General features: G+C 42.9%; 1 protein-coding gene across 1 annotated transcript in view; it reads left to right on the top strand.

Annotated features, from left to right (window-relative positions):
- The first annotated feature begins 12,866 nt into the window (after positions 1–12,866).
- flrt2 (fibronectin leucine rich transmembrane protein 2) overlaps positions 12,867–19,912 on the top strand; it is a 41,443-nt gene continuing 34,397 nt past the window's right edge. The window contains exon 1 of the mRNA XM_070987450.1: positions 12,867–12,996. The gene's annotated coding sequence lies outside the window, so the exon portion shown is untranslated. The remainder of the gene's footprint in view (positions 12,997–19,912) is intronic.

Genomic DNA, 19,912 nt, shown 5'->3' on the forward strand with positions numbered 1-19,912 from the left:
AATGGATCAGCTGGCCCTTTCATTTCTCTGGTAAAGCATAATCCGTAATGCAAATTTCTGTAATATTATATGCCTAATCTGAGCCAGAACCAGAGCTTTCAAGCTGTATTTGTCAATTATGTATGAACTGCAGCGAGAAGCTATGGGAGACACACTGTTGTTCTACAAGCAGGCTGACTGCTCTGAAAACCTTTGGATATTTCCTCTTTTCAGCAAGAGAGCTCTTAAAGCTGCATGGTCTGCTCACAGACTGATGTGTTTTGGCTTCACAGAATTTTCCCCTTGTAATAGAAATGCCTGGATGCACTAATCCCTCAAGATGACAGTGAAAACTGCACTAATAAACACATCCAAGAAACTAACAATTAATAGAAGGCACAGCTTGACGTAATAACTGTCTTGTCCTTTTTCAAATCAGTTTGGGTATTCACAGAAACCTGCTGAAGAACTGAACTAAATCCTTTCACTGGTCTGCACAATTCAAATTGATCATTTGCCTCCTCACTAATCCTAGCAGAACAAACTTTTCTGTATTGTTTTCAATTTGTTTCACTGATAAAAAAGATTGCGAGGTTAGCGGTATTGCAAAACCACACACAAATTCCCATCAGTGATTTCAAAGTAATGTTAGAAAGTAGATCCAAAGCAAAACATTTGCATAATTGTGTTTACAATGTAAAAAAAAAAGTACAATAATAGCTGCTTTCACAGGAGCACGCACGCCCGGACCCTGTAATTTGCTCCTGTGTATGAGCATGTGGGTGTGTGTGTGTGTGTGTGTGTGTGTGTGTGTGTGTGTGTGTGTGTGTGTGTGTGTGTGTGTGTGTGTGTGTGTGGCAGATCAGAGATTTGTGAATTGTTTATCCGAGTGCAGGAGTGCAAAAAGCTCAACTCAACTTGGGACAACACAATGAGCCAATGAAGCTTGATAATAGTGCAGGAAAGTCAGCAAGAAAAAGTGTGTGGAAAGATCAAAAAGGGGCTTGAAATGCAAAGCAACAGGCCTAAAGGAACCAGAATAGGCGGCTTGTGGAGAGCCTAATGCAGCCCTGCAATAAACAAAATTACAGATCAGCCTGGTTTCGTTTCACATTTCTGGAGCCGCAAAACCTGATTTCCTGTTTATCTAGATGGGTAGATGGGGGGAGTGAAGGCGTAATTTGAATCCATATTTCATCCGACTTTAACAAGAGGTTTTTCCTGACTTGACATCTATGTGGTGACACGCACATGGCCAGTCATATGACTCATTAGCGTGTGCGTGTGTCGCACTGGGTTAGCGGTTACGCTGTGTGCGAACTGAGCATGTGAGCTGGCGTCTGTCAGTGTGTGATGTATGGGTGGATGTGCGTGTTTGTCAGCATTTTCAACACTGACGTTCAAGGTTTATTGTCAGACTGTGCAGACAGGAACACCTGCAGGGTATTTTCTTATAGTTCCCCTGATGAGCTTTGCTGTGAGTAAGATAGAGGACAGTGATGAGAACAAAGGAGAAGTTCTCAGGAGTCAAACTGAAAGGAATTATGCTGTAGAGAAGATGGGAGCTCAGATACAATGCAAGCACTGTATTAAAGCACATCCAGAAGAAACACCAATCACAGCAGACATGAACCTGTTGAGTAAGGTCAGGCGGTGATAGCGAAACACATCATTTCACACAGATTTTTGTCAACAATGGAAGGTTCAATGGCCACAGGTTTAGTACAGAAAGTAGATTTTATTCATTGCAAAGAATGGCTGCACCGTCACAGCACAGCCATTCACATCATGTTGTTGGCCTCCCACGCTGATACTTGTCCTTGCCTCTAAATGAAAAGGTTATATGAAATATCTTTAAGTAAAATCTTGCAAATTGCTGCCTACAGCTACTCTAAGATGAAAGCTGTAGTCCTTTTTAAATTAGTGAAAACACCTGCATTTCCACTCTTCCTGGAAGCTTTTGAAATGATTTCAAGAACTTTCACTAAGGATAATCCTTATTGGATGTTCGCCAACCTCACAGGATGGCATGCTGTGTAAATACATGTTCTGAAGGCATAAATTGTACACATGAAACTCATTAATTAGCGATTTGCACCACAGAGGCAGTTAATATTCGATAAATTGCAACCTTTGAGTTCATGTACAAATAATCTGCCAGGGCAAAGTCAGAGTTAATTACAGTGCAGAGAAGCTCACAGAGCTGCTTTTGTTGTGTGACAGAGGTTTACGCAATCAGTCAGAAATGCAAAAGGTGAACTTCCCTCAGGCCGACTCCCTGACAGCTTCAACTCTCACTGCTATCAAAATACATCGGCTTTTTCCTGAGTGTGGGCGCGACAGCTAAACACAAGGCGAAGTCGCCCAGACTCCTGCATGAAACATTATACAATAGCCAATAAATTTTTAACCTAAGGCCTGGCCTTAAAACCTTAACGCATAAATGTAAAACGACCTCACTTGTCAGGAAACACCCTTTTAGCACCAGCGGGATGGAGTGGGTGGGTGGGAAGGGGTTGTTGAAGTCAATCAAATAGACTTGGAAAGGATTAGACCTTTCCAAGGAGGGAAACAGTCAGTCTCCTTAGTGTTCATTAATAAGTGGGTCAGTCAGTCTAAAGCTATATGCTACACTCATGTCAAGTTAGACAGCGGTTCCAAACTTTTTTTTATCTGAAATACTCCTTCATCTTTAGCTCAGGTATCCCTTCAGCACCACCTGCCATGATACAAATGTGTTCATTTTACAGTAATTGTAAAAATACATAAAAGATGGTCACAAGCTGTTCAGCCATTTATCCTTCAGCTATTTCAGCTGTTTGTCCATGACTTTGAATTAGTTATTTCACCTCTTTATTATTTTTCACGATTTCTTAGCTCTCTCTTAGCTGACTATTTAAACCATCCATCCACGAATTTTACTTCACTGTTTTGACTTCTCCTCTCACTTGCTGACTAGCTTTTCTATAATCTCATATGCCATTCAGGTTTAAGGAGGTGTGTATTGTGCAGCCAGCCTGTTGTAGCTGGTAGGTGATTTAATCAGTAGAGATCAGTCTCATCAATTAGTAAACCTATTCTACTAAATAGAAATACATTGATATGCTTTTTGATCAAATCATAATTTCTCTTTTTCCAAAGTAGCTGAGCTACTCCACAGTCTTTCCACGTACCCCCAGGCAGCTGCAGAAGTAACCCCTGGGGTACATGTACCCCTGGTTGGGAATCACTAATGTATCCACCAACTGAGTAAACTGAACCTGATTCGGAGCTTCACCCTCTGGGAAGATCGGCAAACAGCAAATGACATCAAATCGCTTTGTACCACATGCTCCATGAACTTGACACCATTGATTGGTTTATTAAACACAGCCGCTTTTTAAGACTCTAATATGGGAGTGGTGCGGCGGTATACTGCCACAGGGCAGCATTCACTAAGTGAACAATAAATCAGCTGCCCGCTCTTTATCTCTGCGCTGCCACTGCAGTTAACAGGATTGGAGAGTGACAAGATTCCATGTAGCATAATTACATCAATCTGATTACAAATTATGCTAATCCTATTACAAAAGAGTGGTAATTGAGTAAAATGGAGATACTTTATGACACTCATCTGACACATTTGAAGAGCTAAAGGCGCATTGATTGTGATGTTACATGGTTGAAAATATTGACTATTCAGATTGTATTTGAAAAATGAGAAATTTGCTAAATCTATTTGCCTTTTTGGACAATTTTCTATTCAATATACCTGCCTGAAATCCATTAACATATAGCACCCCTAAGCTAAAATCTAATAATCGCTGTACCAACTAATGTTTTAGCAGGTACTAGTGATAAATTTCATTCTGAAGGTGCCCTTGCCCCATTTCAGCACAGCAGCTGCTGTGTCTGTCAGGCTTTTCTCCGTGTGCCACAGCAGCAGCTGAGGAGCCATTTTGGGGCCTGATGCATTCAACAGCTGGTGGTGCCAAGCCCAGGTTGGGCGTAGGAGGAGGAGAGAAGGAGGGGGAGCACGAGGTCGTCTGTCTATCGAGCCGTGGAAACATGGGACACGGAGCATATCGGACGACAGGCACGCAGCCAAATGGTAAAAGAGGAACAGCACTTCACTCGCATCACTCCTCTCAGGGCTGACCTAAAATCACATTTAAACTGCAGCTATAAGCGTCCCATCACTCAGACGGCTCTGTAATGCATGCCATGAGAGCACTGCATGTAACTCGCCCATACGCTGTATGTTGTAGGAGCCGAACGCCAGAGCTGGCCTCGGTTCACAGCGCTGTTCCCGTTCTGTTCCATGCATGCATGTGTGCGTGCGGCACGGTGAGACAACATTGCACCGCTTGTGGATTTTTGAGACTCCAGCTTCACTTCACAGCACTGTGAAAAGTGGATAGCATCCCATTTTTCTTACAATCCCGGGATGTGTTTACATAAAATCAACCTTAGTGGTGTCAGGTAATGGAAAAATCCCTTCCAGATTGAATGATTGCAGACACTAGAGGATATGAGAGAGGGAATCGTTTAGTCAATGACCTTCGTCTTGAAGAAACCTCAGACCTCCAGCAGCATTTTATTGCAACTCGCTCACTCCGTAATGACGATACTCATCCACAGCCAGATGTTCAAAGTGCTTTTTTACCCCTCTTCTCTGGTGCTGTTTGGAGTGTTGCGGCGTGCACAGAGCATCGGTTTGGTTAAAATAAAGTAGAGAGTACGCCACATGAAGGTGGAGTTTCCTGTGAAGTCGTTCTCACATGTAAATCATCCTCCATCTCTGAACTAACACTCAGGGAAGAGTTCACTCTGCCTTTATGTTGCGCTCATTCACACAATCTGCTGTGTGTGTTAGAGTTTCTCTGTCTCCTTACAAATTATGTGTACTCTCCTCGCTGTCTGTGTGTGTTTTAAGGAGATTCTGCAGAGATGACAAGACAGCTGAACAAATGAAGAAGGAGATAAACATTTGGACAGGACACACCAGGTGGATGGCGAGTAGTATCCAGATGGCACTGTGACGAATCACAACGTGTGTCATTTTCCAGTATGTAATTAAGAATTTAGAGGAAAATTCTAATTTAGAAAATTGTCTATCAAGACAATTTTGAGGAAAAAAAGTTTTTTTGATAAGAATATGCATATCACAGTGAAATGTATATGCATGCCATGATTTGATCACTTCCGTCTTTCTGTGTGATTACCTGGGGTCAGGCCTCCTAATCAATAATCAAGCCTATAATTTCACAACACAAACAAACTTGACAATGGCGTGCAAATGGCCCTGCAGCAGATATAATAATATAATGTCTGTCATCCACCCCAACCACCTCCCTGCGACTCCAGCATGGTTCATAAATGTCATGTTTCATGCACTCAAAGAAACGAGGAGCAGGAAAGATGCTTCCAACTGAAATATGTGTGAGTGTGCTGAGCGTCACGAAAGAAATGGAAAATTCATGTCCATGCGCACAAATCCTGTAGATTACATTTTGTGACTATTTCACAAACTGCCCTTAGACTGTGTTGCATATACAAATCCCCACGATCTGTTTTTAATCTTAACTCTGTTGCATCAGTGTGTTGTTTAGTGGTTGTGACCTGAATTTAAAAGCTTAATCAGGTAGATGCGGTGAATTAGCTTCTGCTAGACGCCTCATCAGATTAATGAAGTATGCACCTGTTGACAAATATAAAACCTTAGCTGAACTTGTAATGGACATGTGAGAGACAAACATGTGGGTCATGGTCATTTTGCAAAACATGCTAATTGTACTTAATTCCCTGCACAATGACTAATATTGACTCACACATGATTGTGTACCAAGTAGGGTTCATAATAGCCTGAATGAAGAAGAGGACATACTAGATAAAGGAAAATTAATGAGTGCAGTAGAGGCCAGTTGGAGTTAGGGTCTGCTCCCCATCCCTCTCCTTAGTAACAGTGGCCTTATGGTAAACATAGGAATTATTTTAGTTCATAACATGGTGTGCATTTGTATGAGCCATTAAATCACCCCTCAAAGCAATAATTGAATCATTCATGCTGCTAAGAGTGTTTTTCTTGGACAAATTCCCTTCTGCTTTTCTCTTTTGCACTGATAACACAGCCGGGGCTCGGCTTTATGATGATTCACTGCGATTAACCTGCATCTCCAAAAGGTTAGACGAACACTGCTGCCATAACCTTATTTGACACACTATACACCTCCTCTGGTGCACCCAAGGTGTGCCAATGAATATTTCACTAAGTCAAAATGGATATTATTCCCGAGTCAGACATGCTGGCACAGGCTGCAGTGCCACAGGTGGGGCATTAGTGCCAGGCACGCTCAGAGCACAGGGGTAATGTATCGAGACATTATGGGCTCGGGTCACTTCAGTTTTTTTTCTGTTCTGATAAGAGAAGGCTGTATTTGGAAGATTTAGCTGCAGTTAAAGAGGACTTCAGAAAGAGTATGGCAGCTTTTGCAGGGATACCGTGCCACCTTTAGCTCTAACAAATGGATGCAACACCATCAGCTTAGACCTACATCACTAGAAATTTGCTAAAGTTTTGACTGATTTCATTTCAGTTTCCCTCTTAAGGACTGTGCAGACCTGAACGGCACTATGTTCATAGAGATTTTTAGCACTCACAGTCACAGCCATTCATCCTTATCTTATGTTGGATTAAAAATATGCTATAGTGAGCATTCAAACACTGACTTCAAGCTGAACTGCAGGTTACTCAGATTCTAGCTCCAGCTGCTTATGTGTCATCCGGAAGGTTTTAGGCAATAGAGTCCTCACATAGCTCATCAAAAGATAAGCTCCTCTTACAATTCTTGTATTTCAGCTGAGACCTCTCTTCTCACAATTATAAAGCCGAGCATAAGAATTGCCTTTAACCAGTCACTGTACAAATACTTTGACGTAAGCCCTGCATGAAGGAGCTTACTTCTTCCCCCAGCAGTATTTAATGAAAGAGAATTCACAAAGGAAATGTGACACTGTGCTTTTATATAAACCTCTGAAAATCAACGCATGCTTAACAAGTGATAACATTGGACTTGGTAAACTGTATAGCCATGATCTTATAAGGCTGTGTAAAGCACAGCAGCCGTTATTTGGACATGAGACACATTATCCTTAGGTGTCAGCTCCGAATTTGCTACAAGCCCTATTCAGGCCTTCACTCTTCTCTTTCACTCTCTTTCATGACACTACTTCTTATCGTAGAGTATCCATCTCCTTTCATGTCTCTCCTCAGGGAGCAAACCAGTATAATAAGTAATATGTCGTGCATCAAATGTGGTTCTGCCCATTTATTTTCCGTAAGACTATGTCAGTCAGGCTCAAAAGCAATGAGCCAACACCGCTGGTAAAGACATTTGCAAAGTAAATAAGGCCTCCTTTCTGACACCACAAATGTATGCCCATGACTGCTGTCACCATGGTGCCGCCTGTCAGCATCGTCACCGGTGTCGTCATGGCAGCGTGGGCTGATGATAATCTTTTCTGCGGGTGTGACAGTTTGTGGTCGGGCAGAGTGGGAGCTCCAGGAGCGGGGGTGTGGTAAATGTGTCAGTCAGCTACTGTTTAGGCAAAGGACCAGGACGGAGTCAGAGGGCAGGGGACGGATCTGAAAGAAAGAAGTCTATTTTTACTTTTTCATAAACTTGTAGCTCAGATATTTATTTTCCTTTTTTAGCCATGGCAACGTGGCTCTAGGTGCGGCAGTGCAGGTTGGTCAGTCGGTCCACCGCCTTCGTCTCGACAAAGAGACAATGTGGCACAGGAGAACAGCGGAGCAGCAGATTTCACATTAGAGTAAATCAATCAAATCAATGTGTATCCATGATCCTGTATTAAAAAGATCCAGTTAATTCATTCAGCACCAATTAATGTAGCCTATGCTTCCAAACCCTGCATAAGCAACTGCATCATTACTTGGCAAATCTCAGTATGCACAGAGTGAAGCTGGCACACAACCACATGCTACAAAGACAGAGGCAGTCCAGCTACGTGACACGTCTCATCCATGTCCCATATACTTGGGCCGTTAGTCTTGGAGGAGGCGTGAGCTGATTTTATTCACCCAGAGAGGTAACATGGTGTTATAAAACAAGAGTCCCTTTTAAGCCATGGATAGTGATCAGCTGGTGTTCTGGAGCAGCCGTGGAAGAAAATGAAAGACATTTTTCTTTCCTCCACCGTTCTATTTGTTCAGTTTGGTCTGCTTGTCTGTCTTAGGGGGAACCAGAGCTGAGCATGGGACACATCTGGGACTGGACTGGACAGGTCTGGACTGGTCTAAATGTGTGTGTGTGTGTGTGTGTGTGTGTGTGTGTGTGTGTGTGTGTGTGTGTGTGTGTGTGTGTGTTGGATGGGGGGTACCCACTGCAGTGCAGACTGGGTGCTGGAGAGAATCATAACTGTTTTCTTTTTCAGGAGCGTGCCCTGAGCTGGTTTACATTGTCGCCGTGCCATATGCTCTACCAGGGAAATGGGCTTTATTAATACGTTTAAGAGCTCGTCAGGCTTTGGTGACTTATGGGCTATGTAAGCCAATGTGAAGGTGCATTGTCGGCAACTTTTCACAAGTAAATGGGGGAAAAAAAGAAGGAAAGAAAAACATTCTCTGGGGGCCTCTGTGGAGCAGGGGACCGACCGGTTTCAGGCCTGTCACGGGGGAGAGGGCTGTTTCAGCCGAGCCTCTGCGTTCCAGGTGTTGCTTTTTAATTGGCAATTCCGAGAGCAATAAAGCATTTCACTTACTTTCGCTTGTAAAGTGCTTTCATTCCATCTCCAAATGATGTAATTACCCCGCCGTCCCAGGCGAGAGGGCGGTAGGAGAGGAGAGGCGTTTGCTCTCCGTGCAGCCTGCTCTCTCAGCAAGAAGCCTGGTGAAGGCTTTCCTGGAGTATGTTTTCATTTAGGAATCCAAACACCATAAAGTGAGGTAGTCGTTCGCACAATAAACCTACGCTTTAATTTCATTTCAAGCTCCCCCTGCTCTGTGTGTCTAATATTTGTGAAAATATGAAAAAACCATAGGTTAGTTCTCTTTGATGTATGAAGGGCAGCGGGGGTTGTTCTCTGTTCCTGGAAACAGATGGCGATTGATTTTATTTGTTCAACATTAATCTTTCCGAGGCTTTCATAAAGCCACAGGAACATATTTTTGTTTTCATCATAGCTGGAGATTGACGTCTAAAAGAGTATGTTCAGTGTTTGAATACATTTTTGCTTTCATTTGTGCTCTGACACAAGTCTTGTTCACAACTTCACCCGCCGATCCAAGGCCAACGCAAATAAGTTTGAAATCCTCACTGCGCTTCACCTTCGCAGGAGCCTGTTTTTCAGGTAGAGGACGAGAGGTTTACAATTACACATATGCTAATGAAGTCAGCTAAACCGCTACGTGATGTTATCATTTGAAATTTTGTGGGAAGGGGAGACTTTAAAAAACTTATTTTCCTGTTTATGTAGTGTGGAATTCCCTCTGAGACACAAAAAGGTCAAAACCAAAGCCAAGTGTCTGTCAGCCAAGCGTGCGGAGACTGTAACACTAACCTGAAGTCATTTGACTAAAACGGATCTCATGATCCACCTGAGGATTGTGAACCCACAAGAACAAGTTCAGCCTGTCAGTTTGTGGCATGGAGCGAGCTCAGAAACATAAACTCCATTTGATCAACTTCGCCCAGCGATAGGTGAATTCCACTGATGCCGTATGCCCAAATAACTCAGCGTGGATGTAACAACACACAGGAGAAAGTCGGAGGGAAAACATTCTTTTTCGCACAAGGCCTACCTGGCAACGCTTTTGCATATCAGACCTCTGCAGAGCCTGTCAGTATTCCAGCAGTGGCAACATTGCCAAAAAACACAAAAACAAGCTGTTCGCTATCACTGTCGTTCCCATGGGAACAGGCCCGCAGAGGGTGTGCCCGCTCTGACACTCATCTGCACAAACAGTACACAAGCCTACTCCCCAGCATGCTACACAGACCAGGACGAGGTAGAGAGGGGGAGAGTGCTGCACTGCTCCACCACCCCCAGCCTCTTTCTGCAAGTATCGGGGCCTCTTACAGAACCCTGCTATCAGTGTAAGCGATTAGCTGGCCCCGCTTGTGAAAAGTGCCACAAGGGGAAAAAGGATCAAGATTCCTGAGATGTTGGGCCTGCAGTGCTCACACTTCGCACACTTCCTCTCTTTAATAAAGACCACACATTCCCAGCGGCTGGAGCGACGCTGGTCCGACAGAGCTGCAGTTCAAAGCTGGCCAGAGCTGCAGAGGAGGGGGAGAGACGTCAACAGCAGAGCGCTGGCTGGCGAAACAATCAACAAATAAACGCCAGGCTGTGGCTTCAATTAGCCACACGTATTTTTGTTAGGCCGCGCTACGAGAGAGGGAAAGTCAGTTTGACGATCGCGTCTGTGAAGGCATCGCGTTGGTCTCTGCCTGTTTTTGGGTAATTGGCTGCTGCTGTCGTCTTAGCCATCAGTAGGAGCGAGCATCCCCTCCTCACACCTCTGCATGCTGCACCTCCACAGGTGGCGCAAACACCATGTAATTAGAATGGCGTGTACCTGCAGTTTTTTTTTCTGGACGACTTTGTGGGGCCGCAAACAAATGCACCACAAAACAGGTGCCAGTGAGAGGTAACAGTCCTGCATTTATATATCAAGCTCTAAATGAAACTATATGGTCAAAAAATCACAGACAGAAAATATATATGCTGAAATGTTTTTTGCGGGCTGCACGGTGGTGCAGCAGGTAGTGTGCGTGCCTCACAGCAAGAAGGTCGCAGGTTCGATTCCCGGGTCGGGCCTTTCTGTGTGAAGTTCTTCCCGTGCATGCGTGGGTTCTCTCCGGGTACTCCGGCTTCCTCCCACAGACCAAAAACATGCTCATTAGGTTGATTGGTGACTCTAAATTGCCCCTAGGTGTGAGTGTGAGTGTGAATGGTGTGCGTATGTGCCCTGCGATCGGCTGGCGACCGGTCCAGGGTGTACCCCGCCTCTCGCCCGTTGACAGCCGAGATAGGCTCCGGCCCCCCCGCGACCCCGAAAGGGATAAGCGGCATAGAAAATGGATGGAAATTTTTTTTTTTTTGTACATAAATATGGATTTTAAAAAGAAATCATTGAGGAGGCAGTCTGGGAATCTGAAGGCCTGACTGTAAAAAATGTATGACATATGATGCAGTCCTACATAAAAAAGCCACAGTGCCATGAAGAACTAAACTAAAGGGTCACTTCACCCAAATGACAAAAGAACATGTTTTCATTTGAGACGTCAGTCATATTTGTATTGCTTATATTGGAAATACTTGTCAGTATAATGCTCTTCAAACACACTGCACAAGCACCTTTTATTCAGTTTAACAAGGCTACAGATGCTGCCTACCTCGCCAGCTAACTGGATAGGTTGGCATTATAAGCTTGCATATTATTCAGCGTTACACTGCAGAGCCAGTGTTAACAGAAGGAGCTAGCGGGGTAATTCAGAGTTATCTTGGCAGCGTCCTGATTTTAAAAATGTTCTACAAAGAAAGATAAACACACATATTAACTGTGAGGAGCGAGCACAAACAGTGTCAAGCAGTCTGGTTGCTGTTGCCAGCAGGATGGAGTGAACGCTAGGTAGCTACCAGCTGTTGAGCACGGAAAGGTGAGGGGGCAGGGATAAGTGACAACAGCGCTGTCATGAGGAGTGACACTATTAAAGAAAAAAGACTTTTGCGAAGGAATGGAAGAAAAATGAAACCCAACATAACCCCGAGGCTCCATGAAGTGGCTCCTCATTGAACATTGTTGGCTGTTTCCTTCAAGCTGTGGATGCCTTTTTGAGGTCTGCCGCTCAGAACCACCTTGAAAATCTCTTCCTATTCTGTCTTCTTGTAGATACTTTCACTGTTTCTGATGTCCGTGACACAGTCTTACTTTCAGTGGATTCAGTTTCTAAACTGCATTTTATCTAATTATTTCCATTTTACTCCTCATGACTGGAAATGACCTCGTCACAGTCAGTCTGTCTGCCCTGAAAATAAAATTATTCGTGTGACGTGGTCATCCTCATCAGTTATGTATGTGTTTTTATTGTTTAATTCATATCTCTGACCCGAGACTGCTAAAATGTGACAACAACAACTCCACAAAAGAAAAAAAAGAAGCTTTCCTCCCCAGAGGAAAACACCCCACTCTCTAAGTGAGCAATAAATCTAGCACTTAGGAGAGCTTGTCCGTGTGTGTGTGTGTATTTGAGCGTGTAAATGTACTCAGTGTCCTCAAGTCCACAGCCTCCAGAGCTGTCAAACGCTGCCTGGCCCCGCAACTTCCGTAACCCGTGACCCCTGTAACTCCTGTTTTGTTCTCGCCACTCCAGGCCCCTCAGATATCCCTCCACTGGAACTCCCCCAGATGACAGACACCCCTCTCCTCTCTGTTCCTCCACACCACCCCGGTAGCCTTTGACCTCCCCAGCACCTCTGCCTCTCTGTGCGACTGCCCTTGCATTCCAGCAAAGGCGCTGAAACCTGAGCCCGCGGTGAGCTCATCGCCGGGCCACGGAATCAAGAGTTAAATGATACCAAAAAACAGAGAGAGAGGAGAAAACGGAGAGAGAAGGGGGAGAGGCAGCCGTCAGTGCAGGACAGGTCTGGAACTGGTTCTGTGTGTCTGCTCGCCGGGGCTCTTCAGGGGTTAAGTTACACCAGAGAAAGCGACGAGGAAGAGGAAGAAGAAACTGCTGGCGTCTTTGAATTCCCTCTGCTTTTGTCTGTCTCATTTTCGCCCTCTCGCTGTCTCTCAGCGGCCTGACTGACTGGTGCCTGCAGTTTCCTCTTGACACACTCCAGCAAGCCCGCCGCCCTCCATCCGCGCTTTCAAGTTAACGAGCCCCGTCGGTCTCGTCCTCGTGTCTGCAGGCTGGGATGTGAGTGTAATGCCGAGAGGTCGCGCTCTCCCCTCTGTCTGTGTCTCTGTTCTTCTCTGACCCTGCCATGACCACCAAGTGTCCAGAGATGGTAAGTGTCCCTCTTTGAATTGTCTGACTGTGTGTGGATTTGTGTGCGTAGGCTGGGGGATTGCATGGCTTTATCTGTGTGAAAAAGTGCAAAAGATAGCAGGGAAAAAAAGCTGCTCCCCAAATGTCACATCAGAGAATCATTGTGATTCATGTCTCATATTGTGATGAGTGCCATTAAGATGCTTCATCACTGCAAACATAATTAAACCAATCAGTGTTTCTCTCAAGCTGAGTTCTGAGGATAACTGCAGTAAGTTAGAAAAGGGAGCTTTTTAGCCAAGAGTGTCTCCAGCTGAAAGCAAAGATCAACTTTTAAAAGTTTTAAGAGCGCCATTAGATAAACCTTTCATCCATGTATTATTCATGGCTGCCATGTTTCTTTCTAGTTCACTGCCTGTTGTTCACCATGCCTCTTTCTGACCTTGTGCACTTGTCTTGTCGACCTTTGGGGTGACAAATCCCTTTAAAACAAAGTTTTAAACAGGGTGATGATTTTAATGGTTGACCTGCAGGAGACTGTAAGTAAAAGGCTGAGTACACATTATTTGAAAGAAAAAACACACGATGAAAGAGTGCATCCGCATCCTCAGGGGTTGTTTTTTTTTTAAATTCAAAACAGCATAAGGGCCAGTTTACAGTCTCAAATCTGCCACCTGCACTTCCTTTCAGAGCAGAAAGCAATTTAAAATAATTGTGAACGTTTCCAGCAATAACTTTTAAAAACGTCTGAGGTGAAACAGTAACAATTATCTCGAACATCTTTTGCAATGGTCTCATTATTTAAATGGGTGTGAAGTGCTCCATTGCTCCTCACAGGTAAATACACCGCACTTCTTGGGAAATAATGACATCTCTATGATCAAAAGCTTTCTCTTTTCTTTTTTTTTTTTTTCTGCCCTGCATGCACTTGATTTACAAAGCTGTGCTATTCACAGCTTTTACTTAACACACCGCCAGCATGCCAAATCCCAGAGCCTGACTACCAATGGACGTGATTAATGAGTAAACATTACAACTTGTAGAGAATAGCAGCACATACCTCGCCAGCTTTGACATGTAACTTCTTACAATTCAGTTCACGAATTCACATTATTCTGTATTGTCAAGCACTTTTAAGGCTTTTCCCTTTTTATTCCTTTTTTATGTTGCTTCCTGCAAAGAACAAAATGATTGAAATGATTCCTGGTCCAAAATGATTGGTACAGAGTGGTTTGCACATACAGTACACCCAATAGTAAAGAAGTCAAGGGTCAAAGCTGTAGTGTGTTGTAAGAATACATCAGTGGCTCCCAACACTTTTTGTCTGATGTGCCCATCGTCCCTGCCAGATGAGCTAAAGTACCCCCTCATCAACTCCAACCATCATGTGCTAAATGTGTTGCTTTCAGCTGATTTTAAAGTGGATGTTAAGTAACACTACATATATATATTTTTTTTATTCAATTGAATTGCCAATGTTTAGTTTCTACCAACACAGAATCTGTTTCAACCATTTCTCTGCTACTTTTAACTGCTTATTTCAGCCATTAGTTTTCACTAACTGCTTCAACCATATATCCATTACGTTTATTTAAGAGCATTTCTCATCTAAAAGTGCTCGTCATGAAGGTAGAAGCACCCCTGTTCATATATATATATATATATATATATATATAATTATTGGGTTAGAATAACTGATGGATTAATATATAAGCAGTATTTTAATGTTGTAGCTGGTCAAGGTGCAGCTATTTTTATTGCTTTACGTACTCAGGTAGTCGTCGTTTTAAAGCAGGAATGCAGACCAATCTGTGCTTGCAGCTTCTCCGCTGTGACCATTTCTCTGCTTGGATCAATGTCAACTGAATGTCTGACCACTGTTCAGCCAGACCGACACATTCAAAGACATCACTATGAGCTCTTTTTTCACTATTCTCAGATGTTTAACAGACCAATAGATTAACTGGTTGATTAAGAAAATGAGAAAAGTCAGATTGAGCTGTAAAGAACGGTAGCCAGAGCTGTCAGATAAATGCAGCGGCGTACAACATTTCTCTCTTAAATGCAGTGGAAAAGAAGGTCTGACGTATGAGCCTAACTGAGGTGACATGCCTAAATCTTTCCAAATCACTGCAAATTTCATGCATCATCATTCATGCATCAGCTCTGAAGGTATGTCACTGAAGTGTCAGAGCAGCTGACAGCTCAACATGCACCTTTTTGGAGCATAGGGGTTGAAGTGTTGAAAAAGAGCTGCTTCACCTATAATTGCTTTAGGGGACAGGCAGGTAGTCAGAAATGGTTTTATATAGAAGTCCATGAATGAGCGTATTTGACAGCTGGAATGTGTTTTTGTACGGCGGCGGGGGAAGAAAGAGGCACTGATTCAAGCCTCTGTTTTAAGCTGTCAATTTAAAGACATTTAATATCCAGATTTTACATCGTTATTTTGACAACAAGAATGACTCACTGTGTCTGAATCTATCAGAAATAAATTATAAAGACACAAAAGCAGAAAGATAAGAATAAAAAAAAAGCAATATTTTTTGTAGAATTCTTGGCTTTTGATTTGAAACTGTTCTTCTATATTAATTTCTTATTCCGACACTCTGGAATTAATCAGGATATTGAATCAATCTTCCGACAAGCCCGATCCCATTGTACAATAGAGTCAGCTGAGCGCAGCAGCGAACTCAGGCCATGAATCAGACGTTGTCTGGCTCTGGACATGGCCTGAGGGCAGAGCTCAGATATGCAGCGAGGGAGCAGAAGGAGGGTAAAAGGGGAGCGCGAGGAGAGCGTTGAGAAAGATCCGAGGGTGAGGAGGGGGAGACAGAGACAGCGAGAGTGGACCATGGACTGCTCCTCTGGCCAAATGGGAGATCCAGCACAAGGAGAAGCTTGTTCTTGCGCTGCCTCACTGTTCTCTGGGCATGTAGCAGGAGGACACGGCCTCCCTTGGCTGAAAGAAAAATAGACTCAAATACCAGAGGATAATGTGATTACAGGCAAATAGGAGAATGAGGGTTAATTGGAGTTAAGTGTCTATAAAAAACGACCCTATATATATACATTTGCTACATTCCTGCGGCGTCCTTTAAAGTAAACACATAACTCAATATTTCAGAAAGAATGTTGCACATGTATATTTCCTGAAGATAATACCTTGAAATTTGGAGTGCAATCATTAGATTATCGTCAATGGTTTAGACGTGTGATTAGAATAACATGAGGCCCAATGTAAAAAACATGAAGCTGCCACAGTGACTTTGTCACAAGTGTCTCACATGCATCTGGAGGTCGAAAGGAGCGATTCAACACCACTCATGACAAATCCCAGCAGTGGCTGTTTTCATCAAACCCTCATAATCTCCCACTCGTGACCATTCACGGCCTGTTTATGTTGGACCTGTCATTCAGACAGACAGACTGCCCTCACTAAGGTAAAAATGCGACAAACTCGACCTCTAAAAGACAACCAGAGCCAAACACGGGAGGAAAGAATGACTTCTTTTTGCCATACTTCAGCTTCCTAGATGCCTTTTCTGGCAAGAACATTGACATTGACGGCGCCACGGTAAATGTGTCTCAACATCAGAGGTGACAAATGATTTTTTTTATTCAAAAGAATCACTCAACATTTACTGGCACCTTTGATTGTTCTTTGCAGAGCAGGATAAAAGGAAAATCACATCTTTGATTGCTGCGGTAACAATGTTCTCAAAGCGCTGTGCAATTCAAACCACTTAGGGATGAGGAAAGCCCATAAACATTCAAAACAGCCATTTAAACCTGGCTCGCATGCCCTTCTGTATGGAAAAGACCCAGAGACTGCCACTCTGTAAATAACAAACTGCATTATTAAACTGGCACGTAATTAGGCTGGTTTGAAATTTGCTTTACAATATGAGTAGCAGAAGACAAGAAGTGTAACAAGCAAGTGAGCATGACTTTAAAATAAAATCCAACTGAAATTGAACCTCTTTTTTTTTCTAAGATATCAGTGTCTGTTTTTTCTTTTGTTATTTTGGCAAAATTTTACCTACAGTGGCAAAAAATATTTAAATTGACACTGTGGGAGCAGTTTGGTAGATACAATAACAGATTTTGCAACACTTTCTCAGAAGACGACATCTAAAGTGCTCTAATCTAATCTAATCTAATCTAATCTAATCTAATCTAATCTAATCTAATCTAATCTAATCTAATCTAATCTAAAGTGGGCATTCATAGTGAATTATAATGCATTTATAAAGCTTCCTCATGATGACCAAGTAATACTTTCTGATACACTGTATCCACAGTTATATAACATTATAGATGTGATTTAATATGACAAGTTACAACTTCAGGTGTCTTATGGATGATCTTGACTAAACCAGAGGCTGACTGATGGAGCTTATAATACATTATATGACTGCTTATACGCACCTATACACACACACACACACACACACCTCAGCACTCAACGGTGGTAAGGACTCGTAGTATGCTACAGTATAATAGTAGTATCATAATTTATTATTGAACCAACACTATGTTGAAAAAGGAGGGACCCACATCCTGTAGCAGTCCTCCGTAGGCTCTGCAGGGCTGTGGCGTGCTTCAGTCAGTTGTACACCATGTTTGACGGCACGTCTCCTAGCAGCACTGACTCTCAAATGTCAGTTAACAGCTGCCATAATGCCTACGCAGAGGTCTGAACCTGCCTGTCTCCACAGATATGTCAAAAAATGGTATTGTTATTAAATTCTTTTGATAAAAAAATGCTAAGTTATGCATTGTATTCATAGTATTGTCACAGTTTACACGTCCTTACACTAAAGGTGAGGATACTTGAACTTAATCACAACTTGAAATCTCGTTGAGCTTGATAAGAACATGCAAACGGCTCATGCCATTTTGAGAAGCACAGTGCTGCGTATGAGTGAGCGGGCTGACGCACGGTGTTTTACGGCCTGTAAGCTGGGCCATTCGTGTTTGCTTTGGAGCTTTCTGAAAGCAGCCAAAAAGCAAAGGCGAATGCCAGCCAGAGCAGCTGCCAGCACACAGCCCAGACCCCCGCTCCTCCATTCTCTCATCCAACCACACTGAACTTTTAGGAGGTTTTTACGCTGCTGTCGCAGTTTGGGCCCAATCAGCCCCTCCAACCTCACCTCCACCCTCATCTTTCCCCCTTATCTTAAATTTTATGTTCACACCTCATAAAAACTCAATTTGTCTGCTCAGTCTGATCTTTAGGGCTGAAATCCTTTTTGTCGTTTACAAGCGATGGTGCAGTTTGTGCTCAGGCACTGTGAATCTATCAGGATTAATTTCAGTGGTAACAACACTGCTGCACATACGGTGAGCATTTTTCTGGAGTGAAACCAAAACAAGCTGCAGATGTGACAGAGCATGGAGACACATGCTTTCACACTTTAACACCACAGTGGTAATGTCGCGCAGGCAGCATCAAAGACAAGGACAGTTCATCTGTGCAGCCATGTCTCATGTGGCAGGAGGGGAGGAAAGTAACTCTGTACTGTGCTGAGTATTTCCATTTTCTGTTACTTTCTACTTTTCCTCCACTACATGTCAGAGGGGAATCTTGCTTTTGAATCCACTTCATTTACATGACAGATATAGTTGCTTTTCAGATTAAGATCACAGCAGTTTTGGCTTACAAAAACACATTTCCTCATTGGGGCTATCGCATTTCAGACATCCATGAGCTGTCAGCAGTTTCAACAAAGAGTGGCTCTAACTGTTGAGATGGTTTCATTTAAATAAGTGATCAAATTAGAGAAAAGAGCACAGCAGAATAGAGCAAAATATGTGGTTGCAAACACTTCAATCTACTCTAAGACTTTTTTAGACAGTTTAGAATGTCACATTCATATCATCATCAGCATCGTTTTGTACGGTTATGAGACCCATTTAAAGACACAGCAAATGAAAAATACACTTTTCTTTCTCCTTGTAGAATGTAAAAATATTCCAGTGACTCATCTTGAACAAGTAATCATTTATCCAGATGAATGTAATTTGAGTTATCCTCACCCATCATTTAAAACTTGAGTGTTAGCTCATGGTACCGTAGTAGATCATTATCATATTGAGAGGTGTGTGTTTGGCAAAATCTTTGTTTACATTCTGAAAAATGTGATTGAATTTTTAAAACAACACACACACACACACACGCACGCACGCACACACACACACACACACACACACACACACACATTCACCCCTCAGATTTATTTTGTGAACCTTAGGTTGGAAACCACTGAACTAAACTACCAAACTGCAAAAAAAAAGGTGATTAAAAGCAGCTCCACCTCAATCAGCTATGACAATAACATGCATGTAATAACATCACTATACAAAATCTAATAATGTCATCTATAATAGTTTATAAGCAACAGTATTTTGATGATGCTTCAAATACATTTTGCTAATAAAGCATCTGAACATTTACTGACTGTAAATAGGCTTTTGAGTGCATTCTCACGTTGTTGTACTGGCACTTCCACATAAGGTCCAAGTGCTTCTTCCACCAGCGGTCACAGCCAGATGTGATGTCACCATCATATGTTTTGCGTTACGCTGTGTGAGTGACGTAAAGGACAGTTTCAAATCTGATTTGAGAGGCTCGGCTAAGCCATTTAAAATTTCATTTGAGTCAGATTTCAAACCGCCTACAGTCAGGCTTCTATGTGTTTCTTGCCATCCAGACATGATAAAGGCAATCTGATTCCAATCTGGATATGGCAAAAACCTGATTCTGGCTGCCAGTCCGAACGTAACCTTAATGTCTGTCTTTACTCAAATTCTCTGTTTCTCTCGGCCTCCTCTCTATCTCCTGTGCATATCTTTCTCTAACCCTTTCCTTGCTCTCCTCTGTCTCTGTCTCTCAACAGACTCAGTCAGTTTTGTTGTTGCAATACCTAAAC

The sequence above is a fragment of the Chaetodon trifascialis genome, chromosome 19 (assembly GCF_039877785.1).
Source record: "Chaetodon trifascialis isolate fChaTrf1 chromosome 19, fChaTrf1.hap1, whole genome shotgun sequence".
In the NCBI taxonomy this organism is placed as follows: Eukaryota; Metazoa; Chordata; class Actinopteri; order Chaetodontiformes; family Chaetodontidae; genus Chaetodon; species Chaetodon trifascialis.